Source organism: Hyperolius riggenbachi, chromosome 10 (assembly GCF_040937935.1).
Source record: "Hyperolius riggenbachi isolate aHypRig1 chromosome 10, aHypRig1.pri, whole genome shotgun sequence".
NCBI lineage: Eukaryota > Metazoa > Chordata > Amphibia > Anura > Hyperoliidae > Hyperolius > Hyperolius riggenbachi.
In genome coordinates, this window is record NC_090655.1 from 255,558,137 (window position 1) to 255,580,165 (window position 22,029).

General features: G+C 46.4%; 1 pseudogene; it reads left to right on the forward strand.

Annotated features, from left to right (window-relative positions):
- LOC137537110 (oocyte zinc finger protein XlCOF7.1-like) overlaps nucleotides 1-22,029 on the forward strand; it is a 58,269-nt pseudogene that overhangs the window by 27,464 nt on the left and 8,776 nt on the right.

A 22,029-nucleotide genomic window follows, 5' to 3' on the forward strand; every position in this document is an offset into this window, starting at 1 on the left:
ATAAGATGCCAAGTTGCAGTGAGAGCTAAACAGACTATAATAAAGATATGGCAGAGATTAAATTGTGATCTCCTTTGAGGAGGTTTGAAGACATACTCAAACTTTGACCACGAAGGACAGGGGTGGGCCGAGGGCACGGAGAGAGTACTGGGAAGACTCTATGGGATCCATAACCTTCCCTCTTCTTAGTCAGGGCCTATACTTATTGATATAGCACAATTTTTTTCTAGTTAGTCATTGAAGATCCCTCTGATACACATCTGCACACGCTGCTTACCCACCTCACTTTGCTCATGCCTCCCAACTGGCCTGGTTGTGCCGGGGCTATCCCAAGTTGGAGGACACTGTTCCGTGTCCCTAAGACAGCAGAGGTGCAGCGTTAGCAGCAGTGGAGGTATCACAGCTGCATAATGCACCAACTGTAATGACTAATGTGGCTCATATGATGCTGCTTCACTTGGGCAGTCATTACAGCCGACTCAGTGTGCAGCTGATTAGAGAAATGCTGGAACGGAGAGATAAGTTACTCATCAAGCCTCACTCGCTGAACCGGTCTCTGCAAAGTACCACTAGACAGCAGGGAACTGTACAGGGGGAAATGGGGAGGGCAGGGTACTAGACAAAAAGGAACTATATATAGGAGTGAGGGAGGGGGGGGCACCAGGGAACTGTATAGAGGAGGGGCGTACTAGACACCCAGTAACTGTGTAAGTGAGGGAGGGGGCAGCAAAAACCAGGGAACTGTGTAGGGGAGGGAGGGCACACTAGACACCAGGAATCTGTATATGGGAGGGTGAACCACTGCTTCTGGTGTCAAAAGCTGCCTGATTATGTTTGGGGAATGTGCTGCCTAATTATGTTTCGTTTAGGGAATTAAGAAATGTGTACTGTGAATCTTTATCGTCATGTCTCATACAGTATGTTGGAATGGTATCTAAGGCCTTAGTGTTTGAAGGAGAGGGGGCACAGTCCAGGTTGGTCTATGTACATTTGGCCCCACCTTATCCCATGACCACACCCATTTGTGCTGTGACATGTCATGCACATGCTGGAAGTTCTGCTGTGAAAACAGGAAGTAATCCCCCCCCCCCCCCCCCCCCAACAGGAGCACAATAATAGGTAGACAACCAAACTTGTATTACATTTTTTCTTTTATATTTTTTTTATATACTATTTTCTTTTTATACTTGTACACACTTTTATAACAATTTCATATGTCTTATATTATACCATTTATATTATATTTATTTTTTATATGTAGACTTTTATTATATCTTTGTATGTCAACGATTAATTATGTCTTTTATGCCTACAGTTTTTTAGGGCGCAAAGATGCACCAATATGCACTTTACATCTGTTAGAATGAATGATATTTTTTATCTATACTTTCTTTCCCCAAGCAGTCTAAAAAATAACCACTTGGGGACGTGCTCAGGAGGGCACCCAGCAATATTAGGGAGTCTTGCCTTAAACTCCTTACTAAATAGGTACTGACCCTGGCCAGGATTAGAACCCTGGTCTCCTGTGCTGGAGGTAGAGCCCTTGACCAGTACTCTATTCAGCCTCTGAATAGATACACTTTGCACACATTTTATTTTCTGTTCCCCGAAGTTATGCAACCACATCCCCTCTTGCTATTGGCCAAACATAGGTTACATAACCTGTCCCCTGCTCCTATTGGCCCACAAACACGCCCCCCAGTTTGCCTCCTCCCCACCCATAGAAACACATTACCTGCCCATCACAGAGCCCCCACCCCTTATGAACCATGCAATTGGTCCACCCGTATACTCTTAGGTATATAAACCTTGATCTTCAGACTCACCGGTACAGAGGCGCTATTTGTGACCTTGAGACTATACTGGTGAGTCTGTTTTACTGCATTTTACTACATCTGATTGCTTTGTGTTTTGCCACCCTTATTTTCTCCTTAACCCTCCCCCCCCCTCTTTTTTTTTTTTTCCTTCTCCCCCCCCACCCCTTTTTTACTACGATTTTTACTCTTACAACAATCCTCACACAGCCCCTCACCCCCCCTCCCAATATACCTCTAACCCAGGGGTCTAGTCCTGGGAAAAGAAGTGAGTGGACTCACTAGGAGAACCCCTGCGCTGCGCGCCAATAAATGGGCGTGTTCAAGCACACTGTGGGTGTGGTCATGGGTGGGGCCAAATATACATGACCTTAGCAGTGATGTAAAAGGTCTGCCGAGGAAGTTTGAGCTCTGCCGTAGTGTATCCCCCAAAAATAAATCTGACAGCATTTCACCAAAAAGACACATCATCTGGTAGAAGTTCCACCAAAATACAGATAATATGGAAGTGGTTCCCCCAAAATACGCAAAACCTGGCAGCGGATCACCCAAAATACACGTAACACCCAAAGGACATATAATCTGGCAGTAGTGGTCCCCCAAACATACACAATCTGGCAGCAGTTCCCCAAAATACGCGTAATCTGGCAGCAGCCGTTCCACTAACATACACATAATCTGGCAGCTGTTCCCCAAAATACATAACAGCGGTTCCACAAAAATGCAGACAATCTGACAGCAGTTCCCCCAAAATAGGTACCCCCCGGTAGCCAGGTCTATAGGTGTCCCCAGTATAAGTAGCCATGAGTATAGTGGTCCCCAGTATATGTAGCCAGAGGTATAGTTGCCCAGTATATGTAGGCAGGGGGTATATATGCCCAGTATATGCAGCCAGGGGTATATATGCCCAGTATATGCAGCCAGGGGTATATATGCCCAGTATATGCATCCAGGGGTATATATGCCCAGTATATGCAGCCAGGGGTATATATGCCCAGTATATGCAGCCAGAGGTATATATGCCCAGTATATGTAGCCAGGGGTATATATGCCCAGTATATGTAGCCAGGGGTATATATGCCCAGTATATGTAACCAGGGGTATATGTCCCCAGTATATTTAGCCAGGGGTATATATGCCCAGTATATGTAGGCAGGGGGTGTATATGCCCAGTATATGCAGCCAGGGGTATATATGCCCAGTATATGTAGCCAGGGGTATATATGCTCAGTATATGTAGCCAGGGGTATATATGCCCAGTATATGTAGCCAGGGGTATATATGCCCAGTATATGTAGCCAGGGGTATATATGCCCAGTATATGTAGCCAGGGGTATATATGCCCAGTATATGTAGCCAGGGGTATATGTCCCCAGTATATTTAGCCAGGGGTATATATGCCCAGTATATGTAGGCGGGGGTATATATGCGCAGTATATGCAGCCAGGGGTATATATGCCCAGTATATGTAGGCATGGGGTATATATGCCCAGTATATGCAGCCAGGGGTATATATGCCCAGTATATTTAGCCAGGGGTATATATGCCCAGTATATGTAGGCAGGGGGTATATATGCCCAGTATATGCAGCCAGGGGTATATATGCCCAGTATATGTAGGCAGGGGGTATATATGCCCAGTATATGCAGCCAGGGGTATATATGCCTAGTATATGTAGGCAGGGGGTATATATGCCCAGTATATGCAGCCAGGGGTATATATTCCCAGTATATGCAGCCAGGGGTATATATGCCCAGTATATGTAGCCAGGGGTAGATGTCCCCAGTATATATATAGGCAGGGGTATATGTGCCCAGGTAGCCAGGTGTGCCCCCACCCGGAGGGAGCAGAGAAGGCGAGCTATGCACACAGAGCGCTCCGCTCCTCCCTTGTGGCTGGAACGAGGTAAGTCTCTGCCCACTTTCGCCGCCGGGCCCGACACTTCACAACGCTGGAGGGGAGAGGCAGGAAGGGGAGCACAAAGGTGAGGGATGGGGGGGGGGAGATTTCCGCCCATCCCCGCTGTCCCCATAGCTCGCCTTCTCTGCTCTGCTCCCCTCCACACAAGCCAGGGTGAACGGTGTTCACCCTGAAGAATAAGTGGGTGGACGCCGTTCACGCAGGACTCGACCCCTGCTCTAACCACAGCATTGTTTACCCATTATTCACGTTAACATAACTATATGACAATGATCATAATATTTTCCTTACTGCTGAATATTCTCAAACTGAAGTTAACTTTTTGGATCTGAAAATAACATTGAATGAGCATGGGGCCATTTATACCTCATTATATCGCAAGGAAACTGCTGTGAACAGCCTTTTACATTATGACTCTTTCCACACAGCTGCATTGAAACGCAATATTCCGGTTGGCCAATTTCTTCGCCTAAGACGAAATTGCACAAATTTATCTGATTTTGAGAAAGAAGCAGATCAACTATCACAACGCTTCCAAAAGAGAGGATATCCTAAGAGTTCCATCAAAAAGGCATTATCTAGAGCGAGATCCAGTGATAGAGTGGACTTACTGCGGCCCAAGGTAAAGAAAAAAGAGAAACTTGTTAGATTTTGTACGATGTACAATAACCGATGGACTCAGATACGAAAAATCCTGAGTAACCATTGGGCAATAATTCGCAGTGACCCAATAATGAGTGAATATATCACTGAACATGCCTCACTTACTGCAAAGAGAGCTCCTACCCTAAGGAATATGGTCTGCAGAAGTCACTATAGTAGACAACAGAAGTGTCCAAGTAAAACAAAAGGCAGCTACCCTTGCAATAGCTGTAATATTTGTCCAACAATGGCCCCCACTAAACAAGTATGGAACGCATCACATACGAGATATTTCAAGCTGAGACAATTTGTTAACTGCCTCACACCTGGCGTCATCTATCTTTTAGAATGCCCTTGTGGCCTTAAAGGGAAGGTTCAGGGAGGGTGGGGAAAAAATAAAAATCAATTTCCACTTACCTGGGGCTTCCTCCAGCCCGTGGCAGGCAGGAGGTGCCCTCGCCGCCGCTCCGCAGGCTCCCGGTGGTCTCCGGGGGCCGACCCGACCTGGCCAGGCCGGCTGCCAGGTCGGGCTCTTCTGCGCTCCAAGTCCTTGTACTTCTGCGTCCCACGCCGGCGCTCTGACATCATCGGACGTCCGCCGGGCTGTACTGCGCATGCGCAGGGCACCTCCTGCCTGCCACGGGCTGGAGGAAGCCCCAGGTAAGTGGAAATTGATTTTTATTTTTTCCCCACCCTCCCTTTAAATATATCGGCCAAACAAAAAATATGTTAAAATTACGTATACAGAAGCATTTTTCTACAATTAGGCTATCAGCGAAGGATCATATAGAAGGCAAACAGATCACCCCTGTGGCCTTGCATGCCCTTATGTATCATAATAGCAGTACAGTTGGTTGGAAAGTCACTGGCCTGCAAAGGATTTACGCCCCTATTCGAGGAGGAGATATCACTCAGTCTTTACTTAGAGCAGAAACAAGGTGGATTTTTGAAATTGGCACACAAGCACCTGGAGGTCTAAACGAAGATTTCTCGTTTAGTAGTTTCCTTCATTAATTCATCATCGAGCCTCTTTGACCCTTTGCTCAACCTTTTTTCTGTATATATTATCGTATTATATGTATATATATTCATATGCTATTATTTTTTATTCTTTTAGTGATATGTCCTACGGTTTGCGAGCGCACAAGTATTTATATATACATGCATTGTTTTGTGTGTCGCAAATGTTGGATATCCAATCTTGATTCCTCCTTTGGTTGGGCTTGGTATATCATATACTGTTTGCTTCCTCTTTTCTTTTCCTTTGTTGCATGCAGGTGTCCGTTTATTTATGGTTACTCTTTTCTTTTGTTACTTTCCTTGGTGTTTGGCTTTTTATCACAATTTGCGTCCGTATGCTTTGTTACGTTCACCTTGATGGTGCACGTATGTTTATATACGAATGTATATTCTTTTCGTGGATGACAACAGGTATGTGCCAACTTGTTTATTTTCTATATCTTTTCCACCTGTTCTCTCTTGGTGTTTCTTGTTCATCTTTTATCCCCTTGGGATCCAGGTGGTTTATTTGTCTTTATGGACTCAGAGACATATACATGTATGTATATATATATATATATATATATATATATATACATATATATATATATATATGTGTGTGTATATTATCCAAAAATTGCATATGTAATTACTAATTACTTTTTATTTTTCTCTTTTTTTCTTTGTCTCCTTTATTTCATATTGTTATTCCTGCAGTGTTTTCGGCACACTTGCATTTATGTCAAACGGATGATTTGAAGAGACTCAAGACTAAAGACCATTTGTTATAATATAACATTTTTTGTATATATGTGTTTTTGTTTATTGGCAGTTTCTTTACTCACCATGTGGTGTCAGTGTTGACACTTTAGTGATTCATCAACGCAAAATGTCTTGTCTGTATGTATTTTGACTGTTTGTATACATATATATTATCTTTTCTATCGCTTCCTCTGCATGTTACATATAATATTTACATACTCTTATTACTTATTTTCTATTATTTCATCTTTATTATTCATCTTATTTGCCCTTTCCCCTTTTACGTATAAGTTCATTTATGCGCATGCCCCAGTCCCATTCCCCATCCATCCGGCTCTCTTGTATAGCGCCGCTGTGTCTGGGTTGCCATGTCAACCCAGCGTGGCTGGTGCTTATGACGCGGCCGCATCATATCCGGGTTAGCGATTACGTCACCTCCTCCCCTGCTGGGTTAAAGGGCAGCTCACACACTCCGAGAATCAGCCTCATCAGAAGCAGGCGTTTCCCGCGAGGTGCACTAAGGTTTTCCGTGCGCTTTGGGGTCCCTTGCATTCTTACTCTCCTGTGCCATTGTTGTGAGTATTTGCTATTCTACATACTTCCTATTCCTCTACACTTCTTATCCTTCCCACAACCTTGTGTATTCATCTTTTACTACTTCTACCATTCACTTGTCCATCATTGCATTGCTGTTTGCACAGTATAATATTGATTTTTTGGCACGTGTCACTTTGTATTGTATAAACTCTGATTGCTATCTTTATATATTTACTACCTCATTGTATTTTTGTACTGGGTTGAATATTAATTCTGATATGTAGATTTACCATTTACATGTCCATTATTGTATTGCTGTGTTGCACAGTTTACTATTGATCCCTTGGCACGTGTCACTTTGTATTATATATTCTGATTGCTATATACATTCACTACCTCATTGCATTTTTGCACTAGGTTGATTTTTTATCTTGATATGTAGATCTATAGTGGTTTTGGACTTATGTCCTATATTGTTTGGCACTGGTGAGAGTTTTTTGTATTTGTATTTATATTACCACTATGCACTGTAGTATTACTTCTGTGTATCATTAACCAGTGCTAGTGTACTTATTTATCATACATTACCCTTAGGGACCCCAGACCCACGGTTTTGTTTTTATTCATGTTTTTATTCATGATGATCAATAAAGATGACTTTTTCATTGATTCTTGCATTTTTGGTTTAGCGTGGTGCTTGTTAGGCTAATCTTTTTTCCTATGAATTTCACGTTAACATAACTATACACCAAAAATCATCAGCACACATATACATTGGTCTAAGGACATGCTATATGTCTCTGTCTTTACAGTGTACTCCTATCTGTTTATTGCCTGAGGAAGCGGGAACGTACCCGTGAAATGCGTTGCAGTGTTTGTTTTGGAGTATATTAATAAACCTGTTGTCATAAAACTGACGGTATCTTGTCTGCTTCGGGAAGGCGAGTCCACCACCACCTCCTGAGGGATTTTAAGCCTTTTAGTACCTTTTATCCTGCTGGCGCCTCTGTTCACTCTTACATTATCAATATCCACCCCTGGTGGAGAGGTGTTGCCCCTTATTTCCTTATCTACAGAGAGCGACTTTTAATCCTGAGTCTAATCTCCTCACCTGCCTATACAGTGGTTACCTAGGAGGTAACCCACATTTGTGAGTATATACATTATATACTTTTCATTTCCAACCCCTTGTTTTGCATACTACACTATATTGGGCTCTCGGTATTTCTTTTGTCTTTATCGTAAACTTGTATTACAGTTCACAAAATGGGACAGACTCTGTCAAATCAGCTGACCTGCCTGTGCCCAGGTAACAGCAACCCCCTGCAGTTACCACATGTGTATGTGCCGGTGACCTTACAGTGTTTATGTGATGTCTGTATTTCTTGGAAATGACTAAACAGAAAATATGAGTCCCAGGAGAGATATGGTTATTATTATGATTATTATTATATTTGGGATGGATATGTAGATGAGGATGGCTTGTAGTGAATAACCATCATCATCATCATCCTAATAATCATGATAATAATAGATTGCCGGTATACTCATAAGTGCAGGAGAGTTCACAAACAGAGGCTGCAGTTAGCCTATTCACCACAAGATGGAGACCTCACCGCTCCGAGGTGGAACGCACAGACTGGAAGTAATTAAGTCAAAGACAGGAAGTGATGTCACAGCAGGAGGAGAAGTTGCACGAGGTGAAGAGGAGAAATGTTGGAAGAGGTAATTGTGTGATTGTTGTTGTTATATATTGAGCAGAGCAGAGGTCGGGTTGGACATACTTTGTTACAGAGGAAGTCATAGTACACCTGTCCCTATCCTGATTATCCCCCTTGCAGTAATTGTCATACAAAAGGCTTTTACATAGCTGGTGTGAGTGACCAGTGTTGCCACCTAGCAGGTATTTGGAGGCAAGGTCCATGTTTTATGTAAAAAGCCCGGATGCTGGTATTTAATTTGTAGCTGCACATCATTTCCCAGTAATCCTCCAGCCAGAAGCCCTGAATGCCACCCCTCCAGAGCTGTAAGTGGAGATCTCTCCTGTGCAGGTTCCCTCACAGGCGCAGCTTCTCCTCACCCAGCACCACTCCCAGCCGGTGTTTAGTGTCCCCTTGCCCGCTCGCTTCGCTCGCTGGGCTGCGGGCTCGGTCCTCGCTTCGCTCGAACAACTTTTTATTCTAACTCTATGTCCACTTGGATAGTGGAGATTGCACATCAACACCAAGGCAGCTAACTGGGGTTGCAAAGGTTAATGCTGCTGATGGGCATTATGGGGTTAATGTATGATCTGCATGACTTTGCACATGCTCAGTAGCATTTGTATGCTATTTTGTCGGGTATGCTAAAATGTTGGAACACCGGTCTCCATGGCTGTTGTAGGCGCGTCTCTCATCATGTGACATCTCTATACTTGCCTGCCAGTCACACACCACCTACACTAATGAACTCCGGACATTAGGCGGCAATGAGGAAAACAAGCTGAAGATGCCAGAAGCCTGGAGAGGTGAGAGAGAGGGGGACTCTAGCTATCTATACTTAGGAGGAACTTAGGCTTTCTATACTAAGTTGTAACTCTGTCTACCTAAACTAGGGGGGAATCAAGTTGCCTATACTTCGAAGGGATACTCTGGCCACATATACAGAAGGGGAAAGATTAATCTGGATAAGTACACTGGGGGGAGGGGGCTACGTATACTAAGGGGCACTCTGTCTGCCTGCAATGGAGGGAAGAGATCTAAGGCTTCCTATACTGGGAAAACATAAGGCTCCAGTGTTCTCCCCAGAAGTTTTTTCCAGCCAGGTGGAATGAAAAAGTAGCTGGGTGGCTGGGATGGGGGAACACAGGGCCGGTGCCACTCTGCTTACAGCATAGGAGAAGAAAGAAAGATGATGACAGCCGAGTGCTCACCAAAATTAGCCAGGTGGTGCACCCGGTTAGAAGAGCCTGGGGAGAACACTGGGCTACTTTTACTTTGGGGGGAGGGTGGCTATTGGGGTACAGAAGGCTCCATTATGGGAGGGACTTAAAGTGTATCTGGGATGGGATAATGAAAAATATACTTACCTAGAGCTTCCTCCAGCCCACTCCAGGCTTATTGCTCCTCTTCCATCTACTTTTTGATTTGTGCATAACTGGCATTAGAAAATTCTCCATTCTGGGCCAGGCGGCACAGGCACAATCTGGATGCGCGCACTCCCCTGTCACGTTCTGCACCTGCGCAGTAGTTCTGCATAGGCAGTGAATGCTTCCATCGATGGGAGTTTGCATGCAGCCGGGCCGCACATGCACTGTTGCCCCCAGAACCAGGGCCGTGGAGTCGGTACAAAAATCATCCGACTCTGACTCCTCAGTTTATGAAGCCACCAACTCCAACTCTGACTCCAGGAAACCAAAATGGCTCTGACTCCTCGACTCCAACTCCTTAGTTTAATAGTTACCATAACTGTGAATTTGGTACAAAAATCATCCTACTCCCGACTCCAACTTCTTTAGTTTATGAAAACTCCGACTCCAGGTACCCATAATTGCTCCGATTCCTCGATTCAGACTCCACAGCCCTGCCCGGAACAGAGGACTTTCCGGAGCCAGTTGCAGAAGAATGAGAAGATGAGGGAGCGATAAACCTGGAGGGGTTTGAGGAAGCCCCAGGTATGTATATTATCTTTTTATTTTCTTATCTCAGGTTTTCTATATGGCTACTAAAGTATTTAATACTTTATGCACATTTGCTGCCTATACCGGGGCAGGCACAATTCAGGTAACATTTGGATTTCATATGTGGAGGATAACGTTTGCTGCATGTAATATGTGGGGTAATGTTTCTGCATTTCTTATGTGGGGTAAATGTTTTCTGCACTTCATATGTGAGGTAACATTTGCTGCATTTTTTCATGTGGGGTATTGACTGCTTCATTTATTATTTGATATCCTGAGCTTATTGTTGCAGCATTTGCCATTTTGGAAGATTATCATTACTAAATGGTATACTAATACAAGAACCAAAAGAGACCCAATGACAGGAAAATGGATATATGTATCTGCAGAAAGAGCTAGTTTGATTCCTGGTGGTCACAAATGCCTCCAAGTATCTAAATGAGAGACCAGGAGCCCTATGGTGCAGTATTGTTTGTACAATTCAGTACAATAACAGATATAGGTATCATACTCACAACCAGGGCTGTGGAGTCGGTACAAAAATCATCCGACTGCTCCGTTTATGAAACCTCCGACTCAAGGTACTCAAATTTGCTCCGACTCCTCAACTCCGACACCTTAGTCTAATTTTTAGAAAGGCTATGGATTTGGTTCAAAAATCATCCGACTCCTCAGTTTATGGAACCACCGACTCTGACTCCAAAATTGCTCCGACTCCAACTCCACAGCCCTGCTCACAAGGGTGGGCCACACCCATTTTTCACCATGGCGCTCTTAGTGTGCTGCCCTCTCGCTTTATCCTTGGTGCCCCGATATCTCTCAGGATCCTAGCCACGCCCGAATCACACGCTCACAGCCAGCCGCCCAATCCAGGAGGACTCAGGAGACAGTCAGCAGGCTGAGCCACTTAGATAGGGCCAGGGGGAAAGCAGTAGCCAGCTGCCTCTATGTGTGGGTGTGAGGCAATAGGCAAAGTAATTTGACCTTGTTGTATGTAAAACTTAAAGACTCTTCAGGGCTGTGATTTAAACACATGTATTAAACTATGTAATATTGTCTACTGCTTTTATCTGCATTACATTTCCCAAATCTTCTTGTTCTATTTTGGAAGCAAACTATAACAAACCCCTCCCACTCTTAGATCATACCTCAGATCACACCCCCAAGCCAGTAGCAGTAACCCTAGTTGGGACTTGTTTGCTAGTTTTCTAGTGCCCCCCCCCCTACATGTGTCATACATTATGGCTGGTATCTCACCTTCCTAGTAATAATTCAGTTCAGTCATATCATAGAGACAAGACATGTCCATCCAGTATAGCCATGTCTCCCCTGTGTCCCTCAGCATTGCCATTATCCTGCAGTATGTGATGTTTATTTACCCTAGTAATGCCATTTATTTCCCAGTATAGCCATGCCCACACTCCAGTATTGCTCCCTTCCCCCACCTCAATGCTGAGTAGTAACAGGAAGGATTTGCATTGGTTTATAGCTAGCTGTCACAGTGTGCTCCTGTCCTCTGCTCCCATTAGCCTCAGTCTCTGCCTCTCCTCATATCCTCATCCATCTACCACTACCAGCACTGATGTAACATCACAGGAATGGTAACAGTTGGGGGGTGGATGTGAGGAGAGGAGCCTAGCTGGAGAGGAGGCAGAGGGAGGACAGGACTGCAGCACGCTGTGAGTATAGTGCGCAGGTAGCTATAAACCAACTTATTATGCTTTCCTGTGATACTCTGCATGGCCCTACCACCCACAAGTGACAGCAATGGGGGAAGGGGTATGCTGTATCGGTAGTTTCACCACTGACAACTGTACAACCTTTATTATTTATCAAAAGGCAGCAGCATCCTGTATGGATCACATGACCACATCACTTCGGATGGATGAGGACCAGAGTCACATGACTGAGAGGATATTCAACTTCACCCTGGAGATCATCTATCTACTGACTGGAGAGGTGAGAAGGATTCCGGGAGGTCACATGACATCACTTGTATCTGTATGTATTGTAACATGTAATTGAAGACACTGCGTTACATCCTCTCCCCTCTGTGTAGCACCACACACCAGTAATAGAGCTGTAGAGATACATGGAAGAAGTAATGCTTTACAGCCATTAAGTTCTGCAATGGAATAGTGAGCAATTCATCAGGACATGGATATCACTGTCCTACCGGCACATTAGCTCCATCATAGGGGCAGCATGCTCACATAACATGGATATCACTTCCCTACCAGCACATTAGCTCCATCATAGGGGCAGCATGCTCACATAACATGGAAATCACTGCCCTACCAGCACATTAGCTCCATCATAGGGGCAGCATGCTCACATAACATGGATATCACTGCCCTACTGGTAAAAAAGCTCCATTATAGGGGCAGCATGCTCACATAATATGGATATCACTGCCCTACCAGCACATTAGCTCCATCATAGGGGCAGCATGCTCACATAACATGGATATCACTGCCCTACCGGCACATTAGCTCCATCATAGGGGCAGCATGCTCACATAACATGGATATCACTTCCCTACCAGCACATTAGCTCCATCATAGGGGCAGCATGCTCACATAACATGGATATCACTGCCCTACCAGCACATTAGCTCCATCATAGGGGCAGCATGCTCACATAACGTGGATATCACTGCCCTACCGGCACATTAGCTCCATCATAGGGGCAGCATGCTCACATAACATGGATATCACTGCCCTACCGACACATTAGCTCCATCATAGGGACAGCATGCTCCCATAACATGGATATCACTTCCCTACCGGCACATTTCCTCCATCATAGGGGCAGCATGCTCACATAACATGGATATCACTTCCCTACCAGCACATTACCTCCATCATAGGGGCAGCACGCTCACATAACATGGATATCACTGCCCTACCAGCACATTAGCTCCATCATAGGGGCAGCATGCTCACATAACATGGATATCACTGCTCTACCAGCACATTAGCTCCATCATAGGGGCAGCATGCTCACATAACATGGATATCACTGCCCTACCGGCACATTAGCTCCATCATAGGGGCAGCATGCTCACATAACATGGATATCACTGCCCTACCAGCACATTAGCTCCATCATAGGGGCAGCATGCTCACATAACATGGATATCACTGCCCTACCGGCACATTAGCTCCATCATAGGGGCAGCATGCTCACATAACATATATATCACTGCCCTACCGACACATTAGCTCCAACATAGGGGCAGCATGCTCACATAACATATATATCACTGCCCTACTGACACATTAGCTCCAACATAGGGGCAGCATGCTCACATAACATGGATATCACTGCCCTACCAGCACATTAGCTCCATCATAGGGGCAGCATGCTCACATAACATGGATATCACTGCCCTACCAGCACATTAGCTCCATCATAGGGGCAGCATGCTCACATAACATGGATATCACTGCCCTACCAGCACATTAGCTCCATCATAGGGGCAGCATGCTCACATAACGTGGATATCACTTTCCTACCAGCACATTACCTCCATCATAGGGGCAGCACGCTCACATAACATGGATATCACTGCCCTACCAGCACATTAGCTCCATCATAGGGGCAGCATGCTCACATAACATGGATATCACTGCTCTACCAGCACATTAGCTCCATCATAGGGGCAGCATGCTCACATAACACGGATATCACTGCCCTACCGGCACATTAGCTCCATCATAGGGGCAGCATGCTCACATAACATGGATATCACTGCCCTACTGGCACATTAGCTCCATCATAGGGGCAGCATGCTCACATAACATATATATCACTGCCCTACCGACACATTAGCTCCATCATATGGGCAGCACGCTCACATAACATGGATATCACTGCCCTACCGGCACATTAGCTCCATCATAGGGGCAGCATGCTCACATAACATATATATCACTGCCCTACCGACACATTAGCTCCAACATAGGGGCAGCATGCTCACATAACATATATATCACTGCCCTACCAGCACATTAGCTCCATCATAGGGGCAGCATGCTCACATAACATGGATATCACTGCCCTACCAGCACATTAGCTCCATCACAGGGGCAGCATGCTCACATAACATGGATATCACTGCCCTACCGGCACATTAGCTCCATCATAGGGGCAGCATGCTCACATAACATGGATATCACTTCCCTACTGGCACATTAGCTCCATCATAGGGGCAGCATGCTCACATAACATGGATATCACTGCCCCACCGACACATTAGCGCCATCATAGAGGCAGCATGCTCACATAACATGGATATCACTGCCCTACCAGCACATTAGCTCCATCATAGGGGCAGCATGCTCACATAACATGGATATCACTGCCCTACCAGCACATTAGCTCCATCATAGGGGCAGCATGCTCACATAACATGGATATCACTGCTCTACCAGCACATTAGCTCCATCATAAAGGGAGCATGCTCACATAACATGGATATCACTGCCCTACTAGCACATTAGCTCCATCATAGGGGCAGCATGCTCACATAACATGGATATCACTACCCTACCAGCACATTAGCTCCATCATAGGCACAGCATGCTCACATAACATGGATATCACTGCCCTACCGGCACATTACCTCCATCATATGGGCAGCACGCTCACATAACATGGATATCACTGCCCTACCGGCACATTAGCTCCATCATAGGGGCAGCATGCTCACATAACATGGATATCACTTCCCTACCAGCACATTAGCTCCATCATAGGGGCAGCATGCTCACATAACATGGATATCACTGCTCTACCAGCACATTAGCTCCATCATAGGGGCAGCATGTTCACATAACATGGATATCACTGCCCTACCAGCACATTAGCTCCATCATAGGGCAGCATGCTCCCATAACATGGATATCACTGCCCTACCGGCACATTAGCTCCATCATAGGGGCAGCATGCTCACATAACATGGATATCACTGCCCTACCGGCACATTAGCTCTATCACAGGGGCAGCATGCTCACATAACATGGATATCACTGCCCCACCGACACATTAGCTCCATCATAGGGGCAGCGTGCTCACATAACATGGATATCACTGCTCTACCAGCACATTAGCTCCATCATAGGGGCAGCATGCTCACATAACATGGATATCACTGCCCTACCAGCACATTAGCTCCATCATAGGGGCAGCACGCTCACATAACGTGGATATCACTGCCCTACCGGCACATTAGCTCCATCATAGGGGCAGCATGCTCACATAACATGGATATCACTGCCCTACCAGCACATTAGCTCCATCATATGGTCAGCACGCTCACATAACATGGATATCACTGCCCTACCGGCACATTAGCTCCATCATAGGGGCAGCATGCTCACATAACATATATATCACTGCCCTACCGACACATTAGCTCCAACATAGGGGCAGCATGCTCACATAACATATATATCACTGCCCTACCGACACATTAGCTCCAACATAGGGGCAGCATGCTCACATAACATGGATATCACTGCCCTACCAGCACATTAGCTCCATCACAGGGGCAGCATGGTCACATAACATGGATATCACTGCCCTACCAGCACATTAGCTCCATCATAGGGGCAGCATGCTCACATAACATGGATATCACTGCCCTACCGGCACATTAGCTCCATCATAGGGGCAGCATGCTCACATAACATGGATATCACTTCCCTACTGGCACATTACCTCCGTCATAGGGGCAGCACGCTCACATAACATGGATATCACTGCCCTACCGGCACATTAGCTCCATCATAGGGGCAGCATGCTCACATAACATGGATATCACTGCTCTACCAGCACATTAGCTCCATCATAGGGGCAGCATGCTCACATAACATGGATATCACTGCCCTACTAGCACATTAGCTCCATCATAGGGGCAGCATGCTCACATAACATGGATATCACTACCCTACCAGCACATTAGCTCCATCATAGGCACAGCATGCTCACATAACATGGATATCACTGCCCTACCGGCACATTACCTCCATCATATGGGCAGCACGCTCACATAACATGGATATCACTTCCCTACCAGCACATTAGCTCCATCATAGGGCAGCATGCTCCCATAACATGGATATCACTGCCCTACCGGCACATTAGCTCCATCATAGGGCAGCATGCTCCCATAACATGGATATCACTGCCCTACCGGCACATTAGCTCCATCATAGGGGCAGCATGTTCACATAACATGGATATCACTGCCCTACCGGCACATTAGCTCTATCACAGGGGCAGCATGCTCACATAACATGGATATCACTGCCCCACCGACACATTAGCTCCATCATAGGGGCAGCGTGCTCACATAACATGGATATCACTGCTCTACCAGCACATTAGCTCCATCATAGGGGCAGCATGCTCACATAACATGGATATCACTGCCCTACCGGCACATCATAGGGGCAGCATGCTCACATAACATGGATATCACTGCCCTACCAGCACATTAGCTCCATCATAGGGGCAGCACGCTCACATAACGTGGATATCACTGCCCTACCGGCACATTAGCTCCATCATAGGGGCAGCATGCTCACATAACATGGATATCACTGCCCTACCAGCACATTAGCTCCATCATAGGGGCAGCACGCTCACATAACGTGGATATCACTGCCCTACCGGCACATTAGCTCCATCATAGGGGCAGCATGCTCACATAACATGGATATCACTTCCCTACCAGCACATTAGCTCCATCATAGGGGCAGCATGCTCACATAACATGGATATCACTGCCCTACCAGCACATTAGCTCCATCATAGGGGCAGCATGCTCACATAACGTGGATATCACTGCCCTACCGGCACATTAGCTCCATCATAGGGGCAGCATGCTCACATAACATGGATATCACTGCCCTACCGGCACATTAGCTCCATCATAGGGACAGCATGCTCCCATAACATGGATATCACTTCCCTACCGGCACATTTCCTCCATCATAGGGGCAGCATGCTCACATAACATGGATATCACTTCCCTACCAGCACATTACCTCCATCATAGGGGCAGCACGCTCACATAACATGGATATCACTGCCCTACCAGCACATTAGCTCCATCATAGGGGCAGCATGCTCACATAACATGGATATCACTGCTCTACCGGCACATTAGCTCTATCATAGGGGCAGCATGCTCACATAACATGGATATCACTGCCCTACCGGCACATTAGCTCCATCATAGGGGCAGCATGCTCACATAACATGGATATCACTGCCCTACCAGCACATTAGCTCCATCATAGGGGCAGCATGCTCACATAACATATATATCACTGCCCTACCGACACATTAGCTCCAACATAGGGGCAGCATGCTCACATAACATATATATCACTGCCCTACTGACACATTAGCTCCAACATAGGGGCAGCATGCTCACATAACATGGATATCACTGCCCTACCAGCACATTAGCTCCATCATAGGGGCAGCATGCTCACATAACATGGATTTCACTGCCCTACCAGCACATTAGCTCCATCATAGGGGCAGCATGCTCACATAACGTGGATATCACTTTTCTACCAGCACATTACCTCCATCATAGGGGCAGCACGCTCACATAACATGGATATCACTGCCCTACCAGCACATAAGCTCCATCATAGGGGCAGCACGCTCACATAACATGGATATCACTGCTCTACCAGCACATTAGCTCCATCATAGGGGCAGCATGCTCACATAACATGGATATCACTGCCCTACCGGCACATTAGCTCCATCATAGGGGCAGCATGCTCACATAACATGGATATCACTTCCCTACTGGCACATTACCTCCGTCATAGGGGCAGCACGCTCACATAACATGGATATCACTGCCCTACCAGCACATTAGTTCCATCATAGGGGCAGCATGCTCACATAACATGGATATCACTGCCCTACTGGCACATTAGCTTCATCATAGGGGCAGCATGCTCACATAACATGGATATCACTGCCCCACCGACACATTAGCTCCATCATAGGGGCAGCATGCTCACATAACATGGATATCACTGCCCTACCAGCACATTAGCTCCATCATAGGGGCAGCATGCTCACATAACATATATATCACTGCCCTACCGACACATTAGCTCCAACATAGGGGCAGCATGCTCACATAACATATATATCACTGCCCTACCGGCACATTAGCTCCATCATAGGGGCAGCATACTCACATAACATGGATATCACTGCCCTACCAGCACATTAGCTCCATCATAGGGGCAGCATGCTCACATAACATGGATATCACTGCCCTACCGGCACATTAGCTCCATCATATGGGCAGCACGCTCACATAACATGGATATCACTGCCCTACCGGCACATTAGCTCCATCATAGGGGCAGCATGCTCACATAACATATATATCACTGCCCTACCGACACATTAGCTCCAACATAGGGGCAGCATGCTCACATAACATGGATATCACTGCCCTACCAGCACATTAGCTCCATCACAGGGGCAGCATGGTCACATAACATGGATATCACTGCCCTACCAGCACATTAGCTCCATCATAGGGGCAGCATGCTCACATAACATGGATATCACTGCCCTACCGGCACATTAGCTCCATCATAGGGGCAGCATGCTCACATAACATGGATATCACTTCCCTACTGGCACATTACCTCCGTCATAGGGGCAGCACGCTCACATAACATGGATATCACTGCCCTACCGGCACATTAGCTCCATCATAGGGGCAGCATGCTCACATAACATGGATATCACTGCTCTACCAGCACATTAGCTCCATCATAGGGGCAGCATGCTCACATAACATGGATATCACTGCCCTACTAGCACATTAGCTCCATCATAGGGGCAGCATGCTCACATAACATGGATATCACTGCCCTACCAGCACATTAGCTCCATCATAGGCACAGCATGCTCACATAACATGGATATCACTGCCCTACCGGCACATTACCTCCATCATATGGGCAGGACGCTCACATAACATGGATATCACTGCCCTACCGGCACATTAGCTCCATCATAGGGGCAGCATGCTCACATAACATGGATATCACTTCCCTACCAGCACATTAGCTCCATCATAGGGGCAGCATGCTCACATAACATGGATATCACTGCTCTACCAGCACATTAGCTCCATCATAGGGGCAGCATGTTCACATAACATGGATATCACTGCCCTACCAGCACATTAGCTCCATCATAGGGCAGCATGCTCCCATAACATGGATATCACTGCCCTACCGGCACATTAGCTCCATCATAGGGGCAGCATGCTCACATAACATGGATATCACTGCCCTACCGGCACATTAGCTCTATCACAGGGGCAGCATGCTCACATAACATGGATATCACTGCCCCACCGACACATTAGCTCCATCATAGGGGCAGCGTGCTCACATAACATGGATATCACTGCTCTACCAGCACATTAGCTCCATCATAGGGGCAGCATGCTCACATAACATGGATATCACTGCCCTACCGGCACATCATAGGGGCAGCATGCTCACATAACATGGATATCACTGCCCTACCAGCACATTAGCTCCATCATAGGGGCAGCACGCTCACATAACGTGGATATCACTGCCCTACCGGCACATTAGCTCCATCATAGGGGCAGCATGCTCACATAACATGGATATCACTGCCCTACCAGCACATTAGCTCCATCATAGGGGCAGCACGCTCACATAACGTGGATATCACTGCCCTACCGGCACATTAGCTCCATCATAGGGGCAGCATGCTCACATAACATGGATATCACTGCCCTACCGACACATTAGCTCCATCATAGGGGCAGCATGCTCACATAACATGGATATCACTGCCCTACCGGCACATTAGCTCCATCATAGGGGCAGCATGCTCACATAACATATATATCACTGCCCTACCAGCACATTAGCTCCATCATAGGGGCGGCATGCTCACATAACATGGATATCACTGCCCTACCAGCACATTAGCTCCATCATAGGGGCAGCATGCTCACATAACATGGATATCACTGCCCTACCGGCACATTAGCTCCATCATAGGGGCAGCATGCTCACATAACATGGATATCACTGTCCTACCGGCACATTTCCTCCATCATAGGGGCAGCATGCTCACATAACATGGATATCACTGTCCTACCGGCACATTTCCTCCATCATAGGGGCAGCATGCTCACATAACATGGATATCACTGCTCTACCAGCACATTAGCTCCATCATAGGGGCAGCATGCTCACATAACATGGATATCACTGCCCTACCAGCACATTAGCTCCATCATATGGGCAGCATGCTCACATAACATGGATATCACTGCCCTACCAGCACATTAGCCCCATCATAGGGGCAGCATGCTCACATAACATGGATATCACTGCCCTACCGGCACATTTGCTCCATCATAGGGGCAGCATGCTTACATAACATGGATATCACTGCCCTACCAGCACATTAGCTCCATCATAGGGGCAGCATGCTCACATAACATGGATATTACTTCCCTACCAGCACATTAGCTCCATCATAGGGGCAGCATGCTCACATAACATGGATATCACTGCTCTACCAGCACATTAGCTCCATCATAGGGGCAGCATGCTCACATAACATGGATATCACTGCCCTACCAGCACATTAGCTCCATCATATGGGCAGCATGCTCACATAACATGGATATCACTGCCCTACCAGCACATTAGCTCCATCATATGGGCAGCAAGCTCACATAACATGGATATCACTGCCCTACCAGCACATTAGCTCCATCATAGGGACAGCATGGTCACATAACATGGATATCACTGCTCTACCAGCACATTAGCTCCATCATAGGGGCAGCATGCTCACATAACATGGATATCACTGCCCTACCGACACATTAGCTCCATCATAGGGGCAGCAAGCTCACATAACATGGATATCACTGCCCTACCAGCACATTAGCTCCATCATAGGGGCAGCATGCTCACATAACATGGATATCACTGCCCTACCAGCACATTAGCTCAATCATAGGGACAGCATGGTCACATAACATGGATATCACTGCTCTACCAGCACATTAGCTCCATCATATGGGCAGCAAGCTCACATAACATGGATATCACTGCCCTACCAGCACATTAGCTCCATCATAGGGACAGCATGGTCACATAACATGGATATCAATGCTCTACCAGCACATTAGCTCCATCATAGGGGCAGCATGCTCACATAACATGGATATCACTGCCCTACCGACACATTAGCTCCATCATAGGGGCAGCATGCTCACATAACATGGATATCACTGCCCTACCAGCACATTAGCTCCATCATATGGGCAGCACGCTCACATAACATGGATATCACTGCCCTACCAGCACATTAGCTCCATCATAGGGGCAGCACGCTCACATAACATGGATATCACTGCCCTACCAGCACATTAGCTCCATCATAGGGGCAGCACGCTCACATAACATGGATATCACTGCCCTACCAGCACATTAGCTCCATCATAGGGACAGCATGCTCACATAACATGGATATCACTGCCCTACCAGCACATTAGCTCCATCATAGGGACAGCATGCTCACATAACATGGATATCACTGCCCTACCAGCACATTAGCTCCATCATAGGGGCA